The sequence below is a fragment of the Trichosurus vulpecula genome, chromosome 8 (assembly GCF_011100635.1).
Source record: "Trichosurus vulpecula isolate mTriVul1 chromosome 8, mTriVul1.pri, whole genome shotgun sequence".
NCBI classification, from domain to species: domain Eukaryota; kingdom Metazoa; phylum Chordata; class Mammalia; order Diprotodontia; family Phalangeridae; genus Trichosurus; species Trichosurus vulpecula.
In genome coordinates this window covers 90,027,221-90,048,299 of record NC_050580.1, presented here as the reverse complement: position 1 = coordinate 90,048,299, position 21,079 = coordinate 90,027,221, and the positions used below count along the sequence as shown (strand labels likewise).

General features: G+C 37.1%; 1 protein-coding gene and 1 pseudogene across 8 annotated transcripts in view; one reads left to right on the top strand and one right to left on the bottom strand.

The window, feature by feature from the left end:
- The window catches only part of TACC2 (transforming acidic coiled-coil containing protein 2), a 311,227-nt gene that overhangs the window by 10,778 nt on the left and 279,370 nt on the right, over nucleotides 1-21,079 (top strand). The window lies entirely within an intron of this gene.
- LOC118827897 lies at nucleotides 16,839-18,409 on the bottom strand (annotated as a pseudogene).

Sequence of the window (21,079 nt, the reverse complement as noted above, 5' to 3'; positions counted from 1 at the left end):
ATGTCTTCTTTGAAGTATTCCTGCACTTGTCTCCTCCATTAGAATGTAAACACTTTGAAGGCAGGAACTGAGTTTTTGCCTTTCTTGCCTCCCCAGCACTTAGCACAGTGGGTGGCACATAGTAAATGCTCAATAAATGTTTGTTGACAGGCTGACTGACAGACCTCCTCCTGGTAGCTGTTTGGTGTTCTGCTCTGCCTACCTCCCTTGGCATAATAGAAAACACTGGATATAGAGTCAGAAGACCTGTGTTCAAACTCTAGGTCTGATACTTACTACTGGTGTGACCTTGGGCAAGTCACTTTCCCTTGTAAGGCCTCTGTTTCCTCATCTGTGAAACAAGGGTCACAAGCTAATTAATCTCCAAGATCGTTGTCTGCTCTGAAACACAAGATCCTGTTATGTTTATGTGTTAGCCAGACAGTGAGTAGCCTTGTAAATCAGACTAGATTTGATGATAAAGGATCTTTCTTCATTCAAGTCCTGATTCTGCCACTTAGTAACTTGGTTTAAAAAAAAAAACACTTTACTTTTGCAAAATGATCATTACACGATTAACATTATTTTTTTAAAAAATTGTAGCGATGCTTTTAAAAAACATTCTTGCCACTTCCCAATATGATGTCAATAGATTACTTTTGTAATAAAGCAGAATTAAGCAAAATAAACGAACACATTGATCGTGTCTGATAGAATTATTCTTATTATTACTAAATGGAGATGAAGACATCTCCCACTAGCTGAGGATGGAGTCATCCTCATTCCTGATGAAATGGTGGTTTAAAGGCATAAGCTGCCATTTTTGAATTTTCACAGTGTTTTTTTGTTGTTAAATAGCAAGCTCTTACCCTGTAGTTGAGGTCCTTAGGTTTATTGAATACTGTTCAGTTGCTTCTGTCTCCCTGGGCTGGAGCCCAGAGCTGGAGCTCATGGTGTGGAAACTCCCTCTACCAATGCAGATCATCAACTATTTTGCAGCTTAGAGCAGGGCTGTCCAACCTTAGGTTATCTTAGGTGCGTCATCAATATGATAGGCCAAGGAGCGAAGCGTGAAAGCAAACACAAAACAACAAAGCAACAACACAACAGTATAAAGGTAAGTATATACTGGACTGAACACATCCCACAGATTAATTGAAAATTCCATGCGATACTTTCCATCCATAATACTGCTTAAAAACACCAAAGAAAATCAACATCAACAAGATTATTTATTAGTGATGGAATTAAAAAATCTAATACTCATTCCATGCAAATTATTATTTTATTTTTTTGCTTGTGGAAATTAAAACCCACAGGTGGACTGCATAAAATTGTATGCGGCCCACAGGCAGTATCTTGGACAGCCCTGGCTTAGAATATAAGAGAGTCACTGTAGCTACTGAGCCACTGCAAGATAAAGTGACTTGTCTAGGGTCATACAGTCAGTATGTATTTATCATAAGAAAATTTTAGTAAAGCTTCCATTTTTCATGACATAAGTCATATAATTAACTGAAACTTTTTGAATTTAGCTGAGACTCCAAAAGTTTAGCTCTGGCTAATTATAAAAGATTTCTGGCTCAGCTTTATTATTCCTATTTACTTTAGTTGAGAAATCTCCTTTTAGATCTGGTGATCTGGTTAGTTCCTGCTCTGTCTACAACATTCCGGTTAAAATCCCCTAATAATTGTTGATGTGATCATTACTTTACCTGACATAGATATTCATCTTCTGCTCTCAATTCTTTGATATATAAATCTTAATGTTCCCCTTTGATCTCTGTAAAATTCCAATTGTATCCATCCTGCCTTGTCTTACATAAGACTGTTGGATATGCTACTCATGGCCCATTGGTTTTCATGTACCATGGAACTATGCTGAGCATATAAGAAAATGGTTATTAAAATATCTTTGTGTGTTGATAAGTATGATTGGCAGCAGTACCTATCAATGTATCCCTGAATATTTTAAAATTGTGCTGGGACAGGATTTGAATCCAAGGCTTCCTGACTTCAGAGTTGGCTCTTGATTGGGGTATCATTGTGAAATCCCCCTTTTCTCTTGAAAGGAACTTATTTTATATGTTTTTGTTTTACAGTATTTTATATATACTACTGAATATCAAGTCCCACATTAATCCAGGAAAGAATATTCTACCAAAGGTCCAAAAGCCAGTATCAGGAAGAACCAGTCAGGGTTAGAGTGTAAGTCAAAGTTTAAATTATGAAATTTCTTGGTCAGATATTAGGGGTAGAACTGACACATCAGGGAACAAAATTGTTTCCAAAAACAGTGGATTAGAATCTTCTCATGGCAAATGGCTGTAACAAGTCAGGATTTAAAGAGCTTGTTTAGAAAACTGTGTGAAAGTATGAAGGCAATGGAGTTTAAATATTCAACAATGAAATTAGTATTTCACCAAGAATGAAATAAATAAAGACAAATAATTAGCAACAAAACTATGTTCAGATTCTCTACCATGGATGAGCAATGCATAGTCCTCTAGGTCAATGTGGTATTTTGGATCTTCATGTACAGGACTTGGGTTCAAATGTTACCTCTGATTCCCATTACTACCCTTGTATGATCTTAGAAAAGTCATTTTACCTTCTTGGGTCTCAGTTTCGTCATCTCAAAAAGAAGGTTGAGCTAAACGGCCTCTAGATCTTCCCTTCTACCTCCTGAAATAAGTCTATGAATCAGCGCTGTGATTATAAGCAGTATTGTAGCCTTTGAAGGACTAACTGCTATTAAAACAAGCAGCCTCAGGAGGGCACTCTAACTAGACAATCATTAATCACCTACCGTGCACGATCCATGTACCTGCATCTATGGGCCATCTTTTGTCTCAGTTCTTACCTAACCCTTAGTCACTGAATGGGCACGGCCTCAGACAAACAGACCTAGGAAAGACCTTAGTTTAGAAAGGCCAAGGTTACCCGCTGCATCCTCCACCATGACCAGTCATCTTGATCTTCTCTTGCCAATGGACCCCAGTGACTCTGGAGGAGAGAGGGAGGCTGATGACTTTGAGCAGCTCTGCCTCATTCAAATCCAATTCACAAGCAGGCCAAGATATTACACTCATGATATCATGGGTCCTCTTCAAGAACGAAGGACACACAATAACAACATTGTACATGATATATGAATTAATTAATGCAATAACATCAACAAAACATGATGTTACCCATTAATGCCGGTGAATTATGGTAGCCACCCATGGTTCACTTTTGCTCTTTATAATAGTCTTAAAGCAGCTATAAATCCTTAATAAGGCAGGCAATATGGAATAGCGAAAAGAACACTATGCTAGGAATCACAAAACATGGGTTCAAGTACCAGCTCTTTCATTTCCTGGATTCGTAAACTTTGTCAAATCACTTAATAAATTGAGCCTCAGTTTCCTCATTTGTATTTTGGGGAGAGTAATTTCTGTGGTATCTACCTCCCAGAGCTCTTGGGAGGCTCAAATGAGATCATAAATGCTTTGCAAAGCTTAATATGTTATATATTGTATATAATTATAGGTTATATAGTGGAAGTTCTTATTGTGGTTATAGATGTCAACTTTTTTTTTTGAAGGGGAGAAGGCAGGGCAATTGGGGTTAAGTGACTTGCCCAAGGTCACACAGCTAGTAACCGTGTCAAGTGTCTGAGGCCGGATTTGAACTCAGGTCATCCTGACTCCAGGATTGATGCTGTACTCATTGCACCACCTCGCTGCCCCATAGACATCAACTTTGACAACTGGAAATCACCACATTAATGTAAGATGTCATTAAACAAATGAGGAAAAAGCATTCATGTTCCTGATGTGCCTCAGACACACTGGAAACCCAGCACCTTCTCCTGAAGAGCTCACTTAATAAAGATAACCTTAAAAACCTAATACATATGATTAAATACGTGATTCTTGCTCTCCAGCAAGTGAATGATGAAGAAAGGCATGTATTGGCTCAAAGGTTATTGAGGAAATCCTGAGGCTTTTTTTTTAAAAGATAAGCTTTAAAGGAATATTTTACAAAGTCTGAAGAAGTGGCTTCCTACATCATTCACAATTTTTTCCCTCAATGATATTGGTCTGAATTCTTCCAAAGGCCACAGACCCTCCCATTTGTCATGTGTCAAGTAAAAGGTGGACATTTTTGGGGTAAGTTCAGCTGTACCATGTGTAAGTGTCCATGCCTCTCACTCTGACTCGATTTGTCACAGATTTCTTCCCTCCTATACCTAAACATTCTGGTTAGGCTGGATAAAGTGATAAGATCCCCTTCCCCTTCTCAACAGCCTCCCCGTCCCTCTCTACTCTCTCCCTTCCTTCTTCTTTCTCCAAAATCCCCTCCTCATCTTCATCCCCATTATTGTTTCTCTTGTCCTTGGTTTTTCAAAATGACAGCATGGCTCAACTTTGGGGTTGAACACCAATGTTTGGATTTTTGTGGGTTACAACAGCTTGTTTTTATAAAGAGTCTGGTTCTTTCTAATTTCTAGCCTGCATGGAAACTTTGAGTAAGGTAAAGCTGAAGTCTGAAAGTTTCATCAAGGATTTGTTCTTAAAAAAGAAAAGAGACCCTTTAGTTCAAATCAATATATGGGTCTGGGTTTCCGTAGTAGACCGAATAACTGCACTCGCTGCAACACACACACACACACACACACACACACACACACACACACATATAACATACATATAGGTATGCATACATACATATATAATTATAATCTATAATATATGATATCCATCATATAGCCTCAATTTAACTTTTTTAAGTATATGTATTAAGAATCTACTATGTATGAAGCGCTGTACTAGGTGCAAAAACAGCAATGAAACAGACTTTACCCTAAAGGAGTGCATATCCAATTATTAGGGGACAATATCCAGATTCTGATGAACAAATACAGAAATTTCTGAGTACTTAGGGAAGTGGCAATCACAAAAAGCTGGTATGGCTTCATCAAGAATGGTTTATTCCAGACTAACCTCATTTCCTCTTTTTTAACAGGGTAACCAGATTGGTAGACCAGAGGAATGCTGTAGACATAGTATACTTCGATTTCACTAAAACATTTCATAAAGTCTCTCAAGCTGTGTTTCTGGATAAGGAAAAGTGTGGGCTAGATAAGTGACAAAAACAAATGCATTTTCCTGGCAAGTCCCCTTCCTCTTCTCAACAGTGTCTCCACCCATCATTCCCTACATTCCTTCCCTTCCTCCTTCATTTTTCATAATCTCCTTTCCATCTCCATGCCCATTATGCACTGTTAGTTGCACTTGTAACTGATTGAATGACTGGACTCAAAGAGCTGGCATCAATCGGCCTATTTCAGTTTGGAAGGTGGTCACTTGTACAGTATCCCAAAGATCTGTCCAAGTCCTGTGCTATTCACCATTTTAATGAGTCACATGAATTAAACCAATTAAGCTGTAGTTGGCATGCTTATAAATTTTTGGGGGGATGTAAAGTAAAAAATGAACTATTTCCTGCCCTTCTGGAACTTACATTCAATAGGGAAAGGACTACCACACACACACATACACACGCACACACACAAATATAGAATACTTGCCAAGAAAATGCAAAATAATTTGAATGAGGGGAATAACAATTGGGGTGACATAGTAGATGGCACTTCAACTAAGCCTTGAAAAGAACTAGGAGGTGTGGATGAAGAAGGAAAATATTCTTTGACTGAATCAAGAGTCTTTGATGACCTGCTTAAGTCACAAGAAAGCCCAAGTCACATGAGTTTGAGTCACATGGTTGTGACACCCTCTCACCCTGAAGAAGTGTATATATACCCTGAGGTTAACATTTTGCTTCAGGGGCTCACTCATTGGAGGAGTGTTTGTGTGATTTGGCCAGACAAGACTCTGGGTAGCCGTTAAGGAGCCCTCCTGGCTTTGAAAACCCAGATGTTGGTGCTTCTCTCTCTGGTCACCATGTATGTATTGCTATGGACAGACAGTTAGAAGCCCTGTCTGCTGATTTGTGTTATTTTCCTTGTTTATATAATTTCTGCTTTTAATTTCTGTTTGTGTTTTCTCTGAAGTTCAGGGTGCTGACTTTTCCCTCTGAATTAAGTGAATGATATATATATATATATATATGTTTAATTAAAGTGAGATTATAAACCCCTTAAAGATGTTTTCTTTAGAAAAGCAGATCAAAGAATCTGTGCTAGCAGCCCTCCTGTGTGCTGGTGTTGTTGGTCTTAAACCTCCACAGTAGCTGCTAGTAACATTGTTGTTACATTTAGGTAGACTTCTGGTTAAGATCTTGATGTAAAAAACCCAGGAGCCAAGATTTAGGTGCAATAGGAAGCAGTACAGCTTAGCTTCTCTTCAAAATCCTTCAAACAAATCTAGAAAATGTACCAGACTGAATCCTAATGTAGGAACTCCCCCACCCCCCACCTGCCCCGCCACACACAAAGTCATATATTGGGCCATTTTTCTAGCCCAGGTAAGCCCAGGGAGACAGAAGCAACTGAACAGTATTCAATAAACCTAAGGACCTCAACTACAGGGTAAGAGCTTGCTATTTAACAACAAAAAAACACTGTGAAAATTCGAAAGTAGTGTGGCTGAAATTAGATTCACACAAAAATATAACACCATATGTTAACCTAACTCACAAGTGGATACAGGACCTAGATAGAAAGGATTTTATCATAAACAAATTGGAGAAACATAGAAGGAAATATTTTTCACAGTTTTAGATAAGGTGAGAATTCTTGACCAAACAGCAGACAGAGGAGATCGCAGGAGAAAAAAAATGGAAAATTTTGATTACATAACATTGAAAAGCTTCTGCACAAACATCATCATTGCAGAAAAAACTACAAGGGTAAGAGTTAGCTATGAAAAAATCTTTGCAGCAACTTTCTCTCATAAAGTTTTCCTATCCAAGATAGACAGGAAACTGATTTAAGCATATGGAACAAGAGCCATTCCCCCCAATAAATAAATGGGCCAAAGATACGAAGAAGCAAGTCTTAAAAGAAGAAAGCTGTCAACAACCATAGGAAATCATCAACAATAAGAGAAATGCACATTAAAACGACTCAGAGGTTCTATACCAAACCCATATAATTGGCAAAAAGGAGAAAAAAAGGAAAACGACAAATGCTGGAGGGGCTTCAAGGAAACAGGCTCATTAATGAACTGTTGGTGGATCTATGAATCAATCCAATCATCTGGAAAGCAATTGGGAACTATACCCAGAAAATCACTAAACTTTGAATTTAGTCATACTCTTTGACCAAGTGATACCATTACTTGATTTAATCATCAGATAAAGAAAGAGAGGACCAATAGTGGCTCTTGTCAAAGAACTGGAGACAAAGGGAGTACCTATCAATTGGGGAATGGTTGAACAAATTGTGGTATATGAATACAATGCATATCATTGTATCACAAGAAACAATGAAAGGAATGAATTCAAAGAAACCTGGGAAAACATGTATGGGCTAATTCAGAGTGAAGTTAAGTAGAACTAGAAAACAATTTATACAATGACTACAACATTGTAAAAGAAATAATTTTGAAAGATTTAAGAACTATGATCATTGCAATGGACAACCATGGCTCCAAAAACTCAATGATGACTGCTTCATTTCTGAAAAAGAGGTGATGGACTAGAAAAGCAGAATAAGATAGAACTTGAACAGTGTATATATTATTTTGCATGACTATTTTTATTTGCCTAAATGAGGTTTGATTTTTTTTAAACTTTGGGAATCTTTTGAGGAAGAAAGGGTTGACTGGTAGTAATATATAAAAGAAAAAAAAAGAAGACAGTCAAAGAAGAAAGTTCAGAAAGAGATAGATAAATAAGACAGCTCAGAAATGTTGAATTTATTATATTCTTTAGAAGAAAAGAGTAAGTAGTACATGATAGCAACTCATGATATTGTATCGTAATACCAACAGTGAGCAAGACACGCCACAGAGTATAGGTTTTAAATGGAGAATTTATTAGCCGGTGTCCATTAGGGGATCAACCCAAATTAGAATGGCCCCCAATTGGGGTAAGGAGGTAATTTAGATAGAAAATACAGGGTGCAGTGGTTAATTATCTCTTGGACTTTACAGGCCAGGTCACAGGGTAGTGGGTGGTCCCGGGGAACAGGCATAAAGGTCCTGACAGATCAAAAGATTCTGACAGGTTATCGTTAAGTGGGATAATCTTATTGACATTCCTTGGTGGAGTCACGGAGCCCCAGGGACATTTGCTAAATGCCAAAAGGTCTGAGTCCATTCCTTATTATACAAACTGGGGTTTTCTCAGGGGTCTCCTCAGCAATAACTGATTTTTCCAGTACCACAGTACATAATCCTCTTTTTTTTGTATATGTAAATTGTCATTTTTGTTAGTATTTGTCAAGTTGAGAATAACAAAAAATAAAAATTATTTTAAAAAGTACATGTACAAGCCATCGTCACATGTTATTATTAGTAATAGCTAGCACTTGTATAGTATTTTAAGGTTTACCAAGTGCTTTACAAAAATTTCATTTGAAACTATTGATGTCAAAACTATATCAAAATTATTGCCTCTTAAAGTATTAGTATACCATTGTATGTGGTCTCCTCTCACCAATTCATTTGGCACACAACTGCTAAAGTGATTTTTCTAATGCACAGTTCTGACCAGATCATTCATCTACTCAATAAACTCCAAATGTCTCCCTATTATCTCTAGGATCAAATATAAAAATTCATCTTTTGGCACTTAAATTTCTTTACAACCTGGCCTCTTCCTACTCTTCATGTCTTCTTAAGCATCATTTTTATTCGTGCACTGCATGGTCTTGCCATAGTATTGGCCTACAGGTCTCCCAATGCATCCTGAGCCATCTCCAGTCATCCTGGTAAATATCAGGCCACTGGACCCAGATGGCTCTGGAGGAGAAAGTAAGGCTGGTGACCTTGCATAGCCCTCCCTCACTCAAATCAAAGTCAACTGCAAGTCATCTCCCTGATATCATGGTTCTCTTCGAGAACAAAGGATGAATACCACCATTACACACGCACATGCTCATAAGATACTCTGTATCCCATTTCCACACTTCTGTCCTGGCTATCTGATGTCTGGAAGGCCCTCTCTCCTAACCTTTGTTGTTTGCAATCTCTATTTTTCTTCAGATTTTAGTTCAAGTATTACCTTCTACGTGAAACCTTTCCTGATGTCCTGATGTTAGTGCCTTCCCTCATCAAACAACTTTATATTTATTTTGTATATATTCTGTGTTAGCGTGTCCCCTTCTCTGGACCTACTCTCCTAACATGCACTCTCATTAATGGATTGGTCGCTGCATTGATAATTGGCACAGACATTTTTCAATGTTGTGTAATCAAAATTATTCATTTTATCTCCTGTAATCATCCCTTGTTTTGTGAACTCTTCCCTTACTCATGGCTGTGAAATGTATCTACTTCCATTTTTCTCTAATTTCTTTAGATGTGACTTTTTTTTACATCTAGGTCCCACATCCATTGGGAGGTTATTTTGAAATATTATGTAGTATGTTGACCCAAAACTAATTTCTAACCAACTTATTTCTAGTTTTTCCAGCAGTTTTTGTTGAATAGTAAGTTCTTTTCTGGCAGTTGGGTTCCTTGTGTTTATTAACCACTGTCCTATTATGTTCAATTACATTTATGTATCTAATCTGTCCCATTGATTAAATGTTCTATTTTTAAAATTGTACCAAGTTGCTTTGAATGGGCAGCTAGGTGACACAGTGGATGGAGTGCCAGACCTAAAGTTAGGAAGTCTCATCTTCATGAGTTCAGATCTAGCCTGAGACACTTAGCAGTTGTGTGACGCTGGGCAAGTTACTTTACCCTGTTTGCCTCAGTTTCTTCATCTATAAAATGAGCTGGAGACGGAAATGGCAAACCACTTCAGTATTTTTGCCAAGAAAACCCCAAATGGGCTCATGAAGAGTCAGACATGATTGAAACAACTGAACAACAACAATGAAATTTTTTTCTATGATTACTACTTTATAGTACAGTTTGAAATCTGGTACTGCTAGGCTCCCTTCCTTTCCACTTTTTTTTCCCATTATTTGCTTTAAGAGTCTTGACCTTTTTTTCCTCCAGATAAATATTGCCATATTTTTTTCTCCTATAAAATTATAGTTTGGTAGTTTGATTCATATGATATTGATTCAGTAAATTCATGTAGATATTATTATCAATTATTACATTAGTATAGACCAATCATGAGCATTTACTTCTCCAGTTATTAAATTTTTGTAAAGAGTGTTATATAGTTGTGTTCATATAGTTCCTATGAGTGTCTTGGTAGATGAACTCCCAAGTATTAATGATAATATTTTGAATGGAATTTTTTTTCTCTTTCTGCTAGATTTCATTGGTAATGTAATTCAGAAAGGTTGTTGATGATGATATATATGTATATATAGAGAGGTACATGCATACATATATGTTTATTTTATATCCTGCAATTTTGTTGGTTATTAGTTCTATTAATTTAATTGTTCTTTGAATATCTGACAGACTTTGCTAGTATCTGAGCCTAAGTCCTCCCCTCCCACACCCGCCTTGGGAGTTCATTTATAGCTTGTTCTTTTTCTAAGACTGAGTCATTTATGTTTTCTATTTCTTGTTCTGTTTTTCTGGGTATTTTATATTTTGGTAAATATTTATCCATCTTATTTATCAGTTTTGTTGGTACATGATTGGGTAAAATAGTTTCCAATTATTTCTTCTTTTGAATTAATTTTCATTTTTATACTGCCATTTTGGTTTTCCTCTTATTTGATATGATTAGAGAATGTTTTATCTATTTTATTAACTTTTAAAATGCTCCCAGTTTTATCAGTTTGATGTTATATTTGCTTTCAATTTTCATGATCTCTTTTTTTGATTTTTTGAGTTTCTATTGCTTTGGGGTTTTTTATTTGATGCTTTAAAAAGTTTAGAAATTTATATGCTCAATTCATTGATCTATTCTTTCTGTCTTTTGTTAATGTATGAGAAAATATGTATTTTTCCCTTAAGGACTGCTTTAGCTTTGTCCAAAAATATTTAGTATACTATCTCATTGTTGTCATTTATGTCATTGATGAAATTATCTATTATTTCTATGATTTTTTTCTTTCACCCATTAATTCTTAAGAATTAAATAATTGGTTGTCATTCACTCATGTCCAACTCTTTGTGACCCCATGGATTATAGTGTCCATAGAGTTTTATTGGCAAAGATACTGGAGGGGTTTGCCATTTCTTTCTCCAGTGGATTAAGGCAAATAGAGGTTGAGTGATTTGCCCAAGGTCACACAGATATTAAGTGTCTGAGGCTAGATTTGAATTCTGGTCTTCCTGACTCCAGGACCAATGCTCTGTCTACTGAAACATCTAACTGCCCCCCTTTCAGTAATAATTTATAGTATCTTTTGAAATAAATAATAATTTAGTTTTCATTTAAGTTTGAATACATTCTTCAATTGCCCTTGATTAACTATGCTTTTTATTGCAATGTAGTTATTAAATTATATACCCAATAGTTCTGCTTTTTTGAATTTTAATGACATTTTAATGTTTTAGCCTATGGACAATTTTTGCAAAATTTCCATCTTCAGCTGAAAAGTATGAATATTACTTTCTATTCCCATTCAGTAACTGCCAGAGAATCAGTGCATATTGCTGTTCTAAAATATTGCTCAGGTCCTCAACTCCTTTCTTGTTTGATTTTTTTGTTAGATTTGTCTAAGTCTGAAAGGACATGTTGAGGTTCCCAACTATTATATTTTTACCATTCATTCCTCCCTGTATTTATATTAGCTTTTTATTTAAATACTTAGATTCTATTTCATTCATTGGATTCATGTGCATTTCAGTGAGTGTTGTATTATACGTGAGGAAGAGAGGGAAGCCCAGAAGATCAAAGAGAAGGCCACTCCACTGTTCCTCATTCCTATTTACCATGCCACCTCTATTCTCCCACTTAAACATCTCTCTCCTCTATTTCCTGACTGTTTTCCAATTCTGTGCGTATATGTGTGTGTGTGCCTATGTACATGGAAGTGTATATGATCAATCTTCCTTTGGTTCAAGTATGAGTGAAAGTTACGAGATACCCACTTCCCTAACACATCCTTCATATTCATATATTCTTCTTTTTCACCTCACTTATAAGAAATAGTAAGTTCCTTCTTCTTCCTCATGACTTCCCTAGGATATTCCATTTTCCTTCCTTTTCTTTTTTTTAAACCATCAACACAAAACAAACTATCTTTAGGCCCTGCATTTATTTAGAGAACTCTAACTCCCTCTGTGATCCTTGTAACTAATAGGGTTCTGAAGAGACATTTGTCTTTGCCCCCCATTAGAATGTAACTGGTTAATCATTATCTATTACATTCCAGTTTCTAAAATGTATTTACCATTTACATTTCTCTTGACACCTACGTTCTCATTTCTGAATTTCTGTTTAGCTCTAGTTTTTTCATCAGAAATAATTGAAAGTCTTCTGTTGGAAGTCCACTTTTCCCTGTGTAATATTATGCTCAGTCTTACAGGGTAATAAATTTTTCATTTGTTTTTTTTAGAATAGTAGAGTCTAAAATTTGATTTGACTATTCTTTGCCAGAGTAGCAAAGTCAACAAACATTTATTAAGCACTTACTATGTGCCAGGCACTGTGTTAAGCATTGGGAATACAAACAGAAGCAGAAAGAAAGACAGCTCCTGCCCTCAAGGAACTTAAATTCTAATGGAAGAAGGCAACAAATAAAAGAAAGCTGCAAAGGTCAGGGGTGGAGGTGGGGGCAAAAGGTATCGTTAAGAGAACATGCTGGACTGGAATGACTTATATAAACTGATGCTGAGTGAGGGGAGCTGAACCAGGAGATCGTTATACACAATTATAGACACATGGTATCTGTAAGGACTAACTTTGATAGACTTGACTCCTCTCATCAATGCAAAGTCCAAAGACAGCTCAAAAAGATTCATGATGGAAAAAGCTATGCACATCTAGAGAAAGAATTATGCAGACTGAATACAGATTGATGCAAACTTTTTGCTGTCTGTCTCTTTCTTTTCCTTCTTTTTTTGGTTTCATTTCTCCTTTCTCATGATCCATTCCATTGGTTATAATTCTTCTTTACAACTGGACTATTATGTAAAAAAGTTCAGTGTGAAGGTATATGTAGAACCTACATTGGATTACATGCTGTCTTGTGGGGGGGGAGGAGAGGGAAGAAAAGAAAATTTGGAACCCCAAAACTTGTAGAACTGAGTGTTATAAACTAAAAGTAAAAAAATTAATTTATTGTTTTTTGAAAAAAAGAAGACATGGTAGAAAAAATCTGGATTTTCAGAAGTAGAGCCCAGAGAGGAATAAAGACATAATAGACTTGGACATTTTCTTTAAAATGAATATTATAGGAAGAAATGACCAGCTAGAGAATAGGGCCCACAATGGCAGAATGAACATCCAGGGTAATAAATCTACTATAACATGGTGGAGGAAGAATAGAGAATCAATAGGAGAGTCAAGTGAGTAAGCGCAGAACAGGCTTGTGCACTCTTTTTTATTTTTTTTAATTTATTTATTTGCAGCGGGGAAGGCAGGGCAATTGGGGTTAAGTGACTTGCCCAAGGTCACACAGCTAGTACATGTGTCAAATGTCTCAGCTGGATTTGAACTCAAGTCCTCCTGACTCCAGGGCCAGTGCTCTGCTCATTGAGCCCCCTAGCTGCCCCCAGGCTTGTGCACTCTTTATAGTAATTCCTTTTCTTCTAGCTGCTTAATAGTATTTTTTTCTTTGACCTGGAAGCTTTGGATTTTGCCTGTGACGTTCCTGAGTATTTTCAATTTGGGTTTCTTTCTGACTTTATTAATATATTCTTTCTATTTTTACTTGCCTTGTTGTTCTAATAGATTTGAGCAGTATTCTTTTGTCATTTCTTGAAATATGGAATCTGGGTTCTTTATTTGGTCATGACTTCCAAAGAGTTAATTGATTCTCAAATTATCTCTACTTGACCTTTTTCAAAGTCAATTGTTTTTGAAAGCAGATGCCTCATATAGTCTGCTATTTTTCAGTGTTTTGACTTTATTCTAATATTTCTTGTTGTCACCTAGAATCATTGAGATACATTTATTCTATTCTGGTTTTTTTAGGAAACCTAAAAGCCTGTGTGAGGCTTTCCATTTTCAGTTCTAAGCTATTTATTTTTCTGAATTTTTCTACATTGCTTTTATTTTGCCCTTATAATTTTTAAATCACTTTCTTCAGCTCTTCAAGATACTCTTCAAGTCTTTGAGGCCAAGTCATTTTTCTGTCTGAGGCTCTGCTTGTATTGTTGGTAAGGTGCTTTCTTCTTACGAGTTTACCGCTGTTATTGTCTTTTAACATGTAACATTTCTTCATTGTGTTGGATGTTTTCTTCCATTTACACAGCCTGTTTCTGGTTTAGGACTTTATGTCCCCAAAGGGCCAGGCTCTGTTCTCTTGCACACTCTTGCATGGAGTAAACAGGCCATATTTGGTCACATCCCCAATTTCCCATGCCCATGTGAAAGTTTCCATATCTTCTTGCCATCTGTGTGGCAGCCTTTCAGGCCCTACTAAAAAATCCTTAGTTAAACTTAAAGGCTTCAGGTCACCTACCCATATCCTGAAACTTTACTGGCTAAAGTGCTGAGGGCCTTCAGCCCCCTTGAACATCCTAGGTTAGAGCATAGGCCAGTTTCATGCTTGTTTACCTGAGGGCATCCTAGCTTCCCGGGCAGGACTCCTCTCTCAGTGTATAAAACATTGAGGAGGAACTTGGAAGGACAATATTTGAGCCTCTCCAACATATCTAAAATTGAGATTATGTACAAATCTTTCAAAAGTACTACAGTTACACTAATGCACTGTTGGTGGAGTTGTGAACTGATCCAATCATTCTGGAGTGCAGTTTGGAACTATGCCCAAAAGGCTATAAAACTCATATAACCTTTGATCCAGCAATACCACTGCTAAGTCTATATCCCAAAGACATCCAAAAAAATAGAAAAGGACCTATTTGTACAAAAATATTTATAGCAGCTTTTTGTGGTAGCTAATAATTAGAAATCAAAGGGATGTCCATCAATTGGGGAATGGCTAAACAAGCTGTGGTATATGATTGTAAGGGAATATTATTGCGCTATAAGAAATGATACGCAGGATGATTTCAGAAAAACATGGAAAGACTTACATGAACTGATGCACAGTGAAGTGAACAGAAGCAATGATCCAAGACAATCCCAGAGAACTAATGATGAAACATACTATTTGCTTCTAGAGAAAGAACTGATATTGATTAAATACTGATGAATTATACTATTTTTCACTTTTTCTTTCATTTTTTGTTTTATTCAAATCTTGTACAAAATGACTAATATGGAAATGTTTTACATAATTGCACATGTATAACCTATATCTGATTGCTTACCATCTCAGTGAGGGAGGAAGGGAAGGAAGAGGTAGAATTTGGAACTCAAAACTTTAAATAACAATGTTAAATTTTTTTTAAAAGTACCCCAGTTGATTTTTGGGAATAGCAGATATTTAATAGGAGAGAGAAAAGATGGGGGAATTGACCAAGGACCTTGATCCACTGAATGTCCTATTTAACAGAGATAATAAAATGTTAAGATTTGGCCCCTTTCAGACTTTGCCTTCAAGCATTCACAATTTGTAGAATGCACAAAACTTTCCTTGAGTGAACTATTCAAAGATTGTAAAGGGGCATAAAACCAGGAATGGAGCATCCATAGCTTATAAAGGAAGTGCAAAGAAATGACCTTGTATTTATTTTATTTTGTAAATCCTTATATAAGGACATCTTCCCAGTAAAACGATAGAATATAAGCTCCTTAAGAGCAGAATTGTTTTATTTTTGTCTTTGGGTCTTAAGTGCCAATGTGTTCCCTGACATGTATAGGTTCTTACTAAATGCTTGTTGATTGATTGGAAAGGATCTCAGAGATCTTTTTTTTCTAATTCCTTCATATGAAGAAACTGAGGTCCAAAGTCAGGAAATTTTTTACCCAATTTCTCAAAAGCTTTTAGTAATAGGCCCAAGATGGCAGCCCAAGTTTCCTTACTCTTGGTCCAGGATTCTTTCCACTACATCATACCCTTCCTCCAGCTCCAACATACAACCCAAATTTATATCTCAACAATGGCCTCCTAGAAACATAAAACTCCTTAACGATGACACAGTGGTGATTATTCCAGGTACCATGCCAAGTCTTGAGGGGAAAGAATGGTAGGCAGGTCATTCCTGTGGCATCTCTCCAAACTCATCTCATAATCAGCAATCTCTTCTCACATATGGGTTGATCCCAACCATCAAGGACCTCTGTGAACATGGTGCATTTATGTATCTACTTGTCAGAACCAAAGTCACATATTAAGTATAAACAAATACCAGACTGTTTGCATCACCATTTTTTTAAAAGAGTAACTTTTTCCCCTTTAAATCAAATTTCTTTAATGAATTTGAAAACAAAGGCACAAGTCTCTAGCTGTGGCAAATATTTCCATTTATATTGCTGCCTCATCCCTGTTCCTATTGGTCCAAGTTGTGCTTTCTTCAACCACTAACTTCATACTTGGAACATAGGCAAGTTCAGTAAACTGTAAGGTTTTTTGTTTTTAATCTGAAACCTTATGGAAAACCAGCAGGTAAAATTTTGAGAACAAACTCTTCCTTTAATAAAGAGTTTTTGTTCCGTAGCTCTTCAACAAAAATTCATTTTGGTCTTTTTTTACTCTAAACTGATTTGCCCCTCCATGTTTCATTGCCTTTCCTAATATCAAGGTGGCACTTTTAATTCCTATTAACACATATCTTCTTTGTTAGTTTTTCTGAGGTGTTGTTTTCTTCTTCTGTAGTATCACTGTAGTCCCTTTTGGTTTTTATTTCCTCTTCTTGGCATACCTGTGGCTGCTTAATTCTTCCCCTTCTAACAAAGTGCTGGATCCGGGACTCCAAGCCTTCACATCTAGGACGATCCAATAGCTTATAGGTTTGTGTTTTCACTCCCTCTACAAAGGCACTGATCTGCTTCTGGACAGAAGGTTTGACATCTCTCCACTGAACCATTTCATTTATCTTTGATCCTGACCCAGGACATATGGCAGCAGAGTACATTCCTTGTAGCATGCTGCATAACATGTGACTTTTAACTGCATAACTAGCCCACAATTGCTGCTAGTGTGTAACATTGAACTCCGGGACCTCCCGATCATAGATCCACTTGATGTTCTCAAATTTACAATCATATAGAACTAGAGGAAATTCCACTGCCATGCTGTACTGTGGTTTTTGGGGATTTTTCTCTATGTTCAGCAGTTCATCAATGATGTCTGGTTTCTCCATCCTCTGGCCAATAAGAAGGAGAATGGCCATCATACAACATACTTGATGGCAAAGAAATGCCTGCCCAATCACTTCAAATTGACATAACTGGAATGGTTCCTGCTGTTGAAATTTCTCCCCTGGACCCTGCAAGGCCACTAGTTGCACTGTAGCAGACAGGATAGTCCTCTGGAAATTTATCACACCATTGGCCACATCCATTTTACGTAAGTTCTGGAAATCATGAGTGCCAACATATTTTTGGGCTGCATCATTCATGGCTTCAATATCTAAATCAGCACTGGGGAAAAAGTAGCGGTAAGTCTGTTCAAGGCAGCTGAACTGGGCACTAAATCTGGGTTCTACAGGGGCCCAAGCCAGCACCCGGATGTCTGGAAGGAGCACCCGATTAAGAATATGGGTATAACGAATCTCTTCAGCAGCATCATTGATACTGTCTTTCAAACTTTGATCTTCTGGATTCTTGCTCCCCAGAAGTTAGGAGCGAAGGTGAAGGGAAATCACCTGTCCAAAGGCACTGACTCCTTTGTCCGTTCTCCCACACAGGTGGTAGTTAGATGTCTGTCTGCTTTCTACTAGCCGAGTCTTGGTTAGTGCCTCAAACAGTTTCTCCTCAATGGTGTTGTTTGTGTTTTCTTGACTGGCAAAACCCTGGTATCCCCAGCCCAAATAAGCTATCCTTAGAGCTATATGTCTTTGGCCATACGCACTGAAATTAAAAGCACGCTGTCGCTGCTGCTATTTCTTTGGTTTCCCAGCTTCAGTGGGACTTTCTCCCTTAATGTTTGGGCTCTTCTTCTTGTCAGCCTGTTCCTGCTGTAGCCTCTGTACCTCTGTCTCCAGTTCTCGTATTCTCTTCAGAAGTGTCTCAGTCTGATTTGACGCTATGTTTCTTTCCATCATGTATCTCCGAAATGTAAAAAAGTATATAGTTTCTCTGTGCCAATATTTCAGATGAAGATTTCTGAGTGCCTTGATCCACATCTTCTCTCAAGTATTCAGCTCCATCTTCAAGGTGATAAAATAGAGGCTTCCGGCAGCAAAAGCTTCCAGGAAGCATTCTGTGCATCACCATTTTTCAAAAAGTGTTTATTGCTTTTCAGCCTTATTTACTGCAAAATAATTCCCATGTATAAACAGTACATTTTATTCCTTTTCCCCCAGACAGGAAAACTCCAGTTTCCTGCTTTAATGTGCTAAGGGCGAGTAAGCATATAGTATTCCAGTGTTTTCATGCTCTCACATTTAACACCACTGTTGTAAATCACTGACATAGTTTTAATTTGGATAAGCCCTTTCTAAAAGGAATTCTGCTGATGGAATAATTGGAAAAGGCTTCAGTGGTGAAGGTGATGGACTAGTTATTAGGATTAATGTGTTCAGCTCTTAGTTTTCTAAAATGTCAGCTCTGCATTAGACAGAAACTTTCAGGAAGCCTCATTTAAGCCATGCCCTGTCTAAGGAGGTATGAAGTAGAGCTGGTTTCCGTCATCCAGGGCTGGCTGAGGGTGGAGACAGTGCTGTTTGCTCAACTGGTTAAGGTGGCTTAGTTTAGATCTCATGTGATTCTGAATGGAGGAGTAGAAAGTACTATGTGAAATCACATCCAGCTGAAAGTAAAATATTCGGGTTTGGTGGAGCTAGAGGTAGCTGAGCCCCCCAGCTCATTTTTTTAATGTAAGTATCAAACAAAGTTATGTTCTTTGGTAAAAATTCTTACTGGAAAATAAAGGGGGGAGGGGAGCTATAATTTCAAAATTCATTAGGAAAGCATCTCAAGTCAGGCCTTTCATATATGCTTTTTTGAAATGCACATACAATCAGAGGTAGTTTTTAATTTTTTTGTATTTGTCTGTTTAATTGCTTTGAAGTATTTTAGATGTGTTGGTTTTTAACCCAAATGCTTAGTTTTATTTGGTCTAATATGCACCTTAATGGCAGAGACTGTTTCATTTTGTCTTTGTATCTACATGGTCAGCATTTAATAAATGTTCATTAAACTTAAATTATATAAGAAAATGACTCATTTAGAAAAGTATGATATTTGGTACACTGTCTTTTTTGCAACTAGCAAATACTTTCCAAATGGATATTTTATATTTATCTAGCACTTCAAGTTTTGCAATATATTTTCCCCAACTCCTGAGGTAGATAGTACAAGTATTATTGTCTCTATTTTACAGATGAAGACACTGAGGCTCTGAGAGGTAAGAGGCTTTCCTATGATCATATAACTAAGCAAATGTCTGAAGGAGGATTTTGACTTAGGTTTCCTGACTCCATGTGCCTATCCCATGCTCCCAGATCTTTGAGGAAATTTTACTTACAGTAAATTCGAGTAATTAATTTCTTCTTATTCCTTATAAGTAATACATTTCAAGGGAAGGGGAAAGAAAAGGAAACAAGATTTCGTGATTAGAAGATTGTTTTTTAAAAAATCATACTTACCATAAGAAGTTTTTCAAAATGAATCTTGAGGTCATGTTGTCCCAACTCCTCATTTTACAGACGAAGAAACTGAAGTCCACAGAAGTAGAGAGAAATGCCCAGGGTGCCACACCCAGCTAGTTACAGAACTAAGAATAGAACCCATGAGTTCAAATCCAGGGTTTTCCACTGCTCCACACTGACTCTTTGGTGTCAGCTCCAGGCCATTTTAATTAAACTTGTGACAACCTATTATGATGAACTGAAGTGATCTTTTCTAGTAAGTGGGTATTTTAAGATGCTCAAAAATCAGTTGAAGACCATTGGGAGATAAATTTGATAAATATGGTATCTTAGAAAGAACAGGGGCCTGAGAGTCAGGAGACCAGGAATCAAAACATACTCCAGCCACTAAGTAGCTGGGCAAAGCTGGCCCTTGTTTGCTTCATCAATATAGTGACTAAGAAAGAGGGTGGGACTAAATGATCTGAGTTTCCTTCTAGTACTAAAAGTCTGTCATCTTCTGAATTCTACTATGGCTTAGTAGTATGCTTACAAAGATAGAGGCAGTGTGAGACTGGGGGAAGAGCAGTATCCTTCAGAAGCAAATGAGGAGGATTGAAATTCTACTTCTAATGCCTACTACGTATGTGGCTTTGAGAAATGACAACTAGTTTGTTCATTTGTAAAACGAGGAAGTCGGACTACACGGTCTTGGAAGTCCCTTCCAGCTCTATACCTATCATGGCCTTTATATTCCTTATAACTGATATGTGCTAGAGGAGGAAAAATAAATGGATTTTTTTTTTAATAATTAGAAGATTGTAAGACAATGTAAACAATGAAAAGACAAGCTGGATTTCAGGTCTATTTGCAATCCCGCTAAGTTTGTAACAATCTTGAAGAAAATAGTGCTAAACACCTGTGGGATCCTGTGGGATCCTTTGTAACTATATAAATGCTAAGTACCATCATTATCATGACAATTAGTAATAACACTATCCAATGTATTTCCACACACATATTAATATGCATTTTCAGTTCAGTTGGCAGGACAGCCCTGTACGAGGAGGCAGCCTAATTCAGGCTGTGGAGTCAAAAACCTTCCCTTCGAATCCTACTTCTGACCCTTAATACCTTTGTGAGCTCAGGCAGGCAGGGCCCTTCACCTTTGAGTCTCACTTTCCTCATAAGTAAAAGCAGGGGTGTGTGCTCTAATTGGGCTTTAATGACACCCCATTTTCTTAAAACGGGAGAACTAT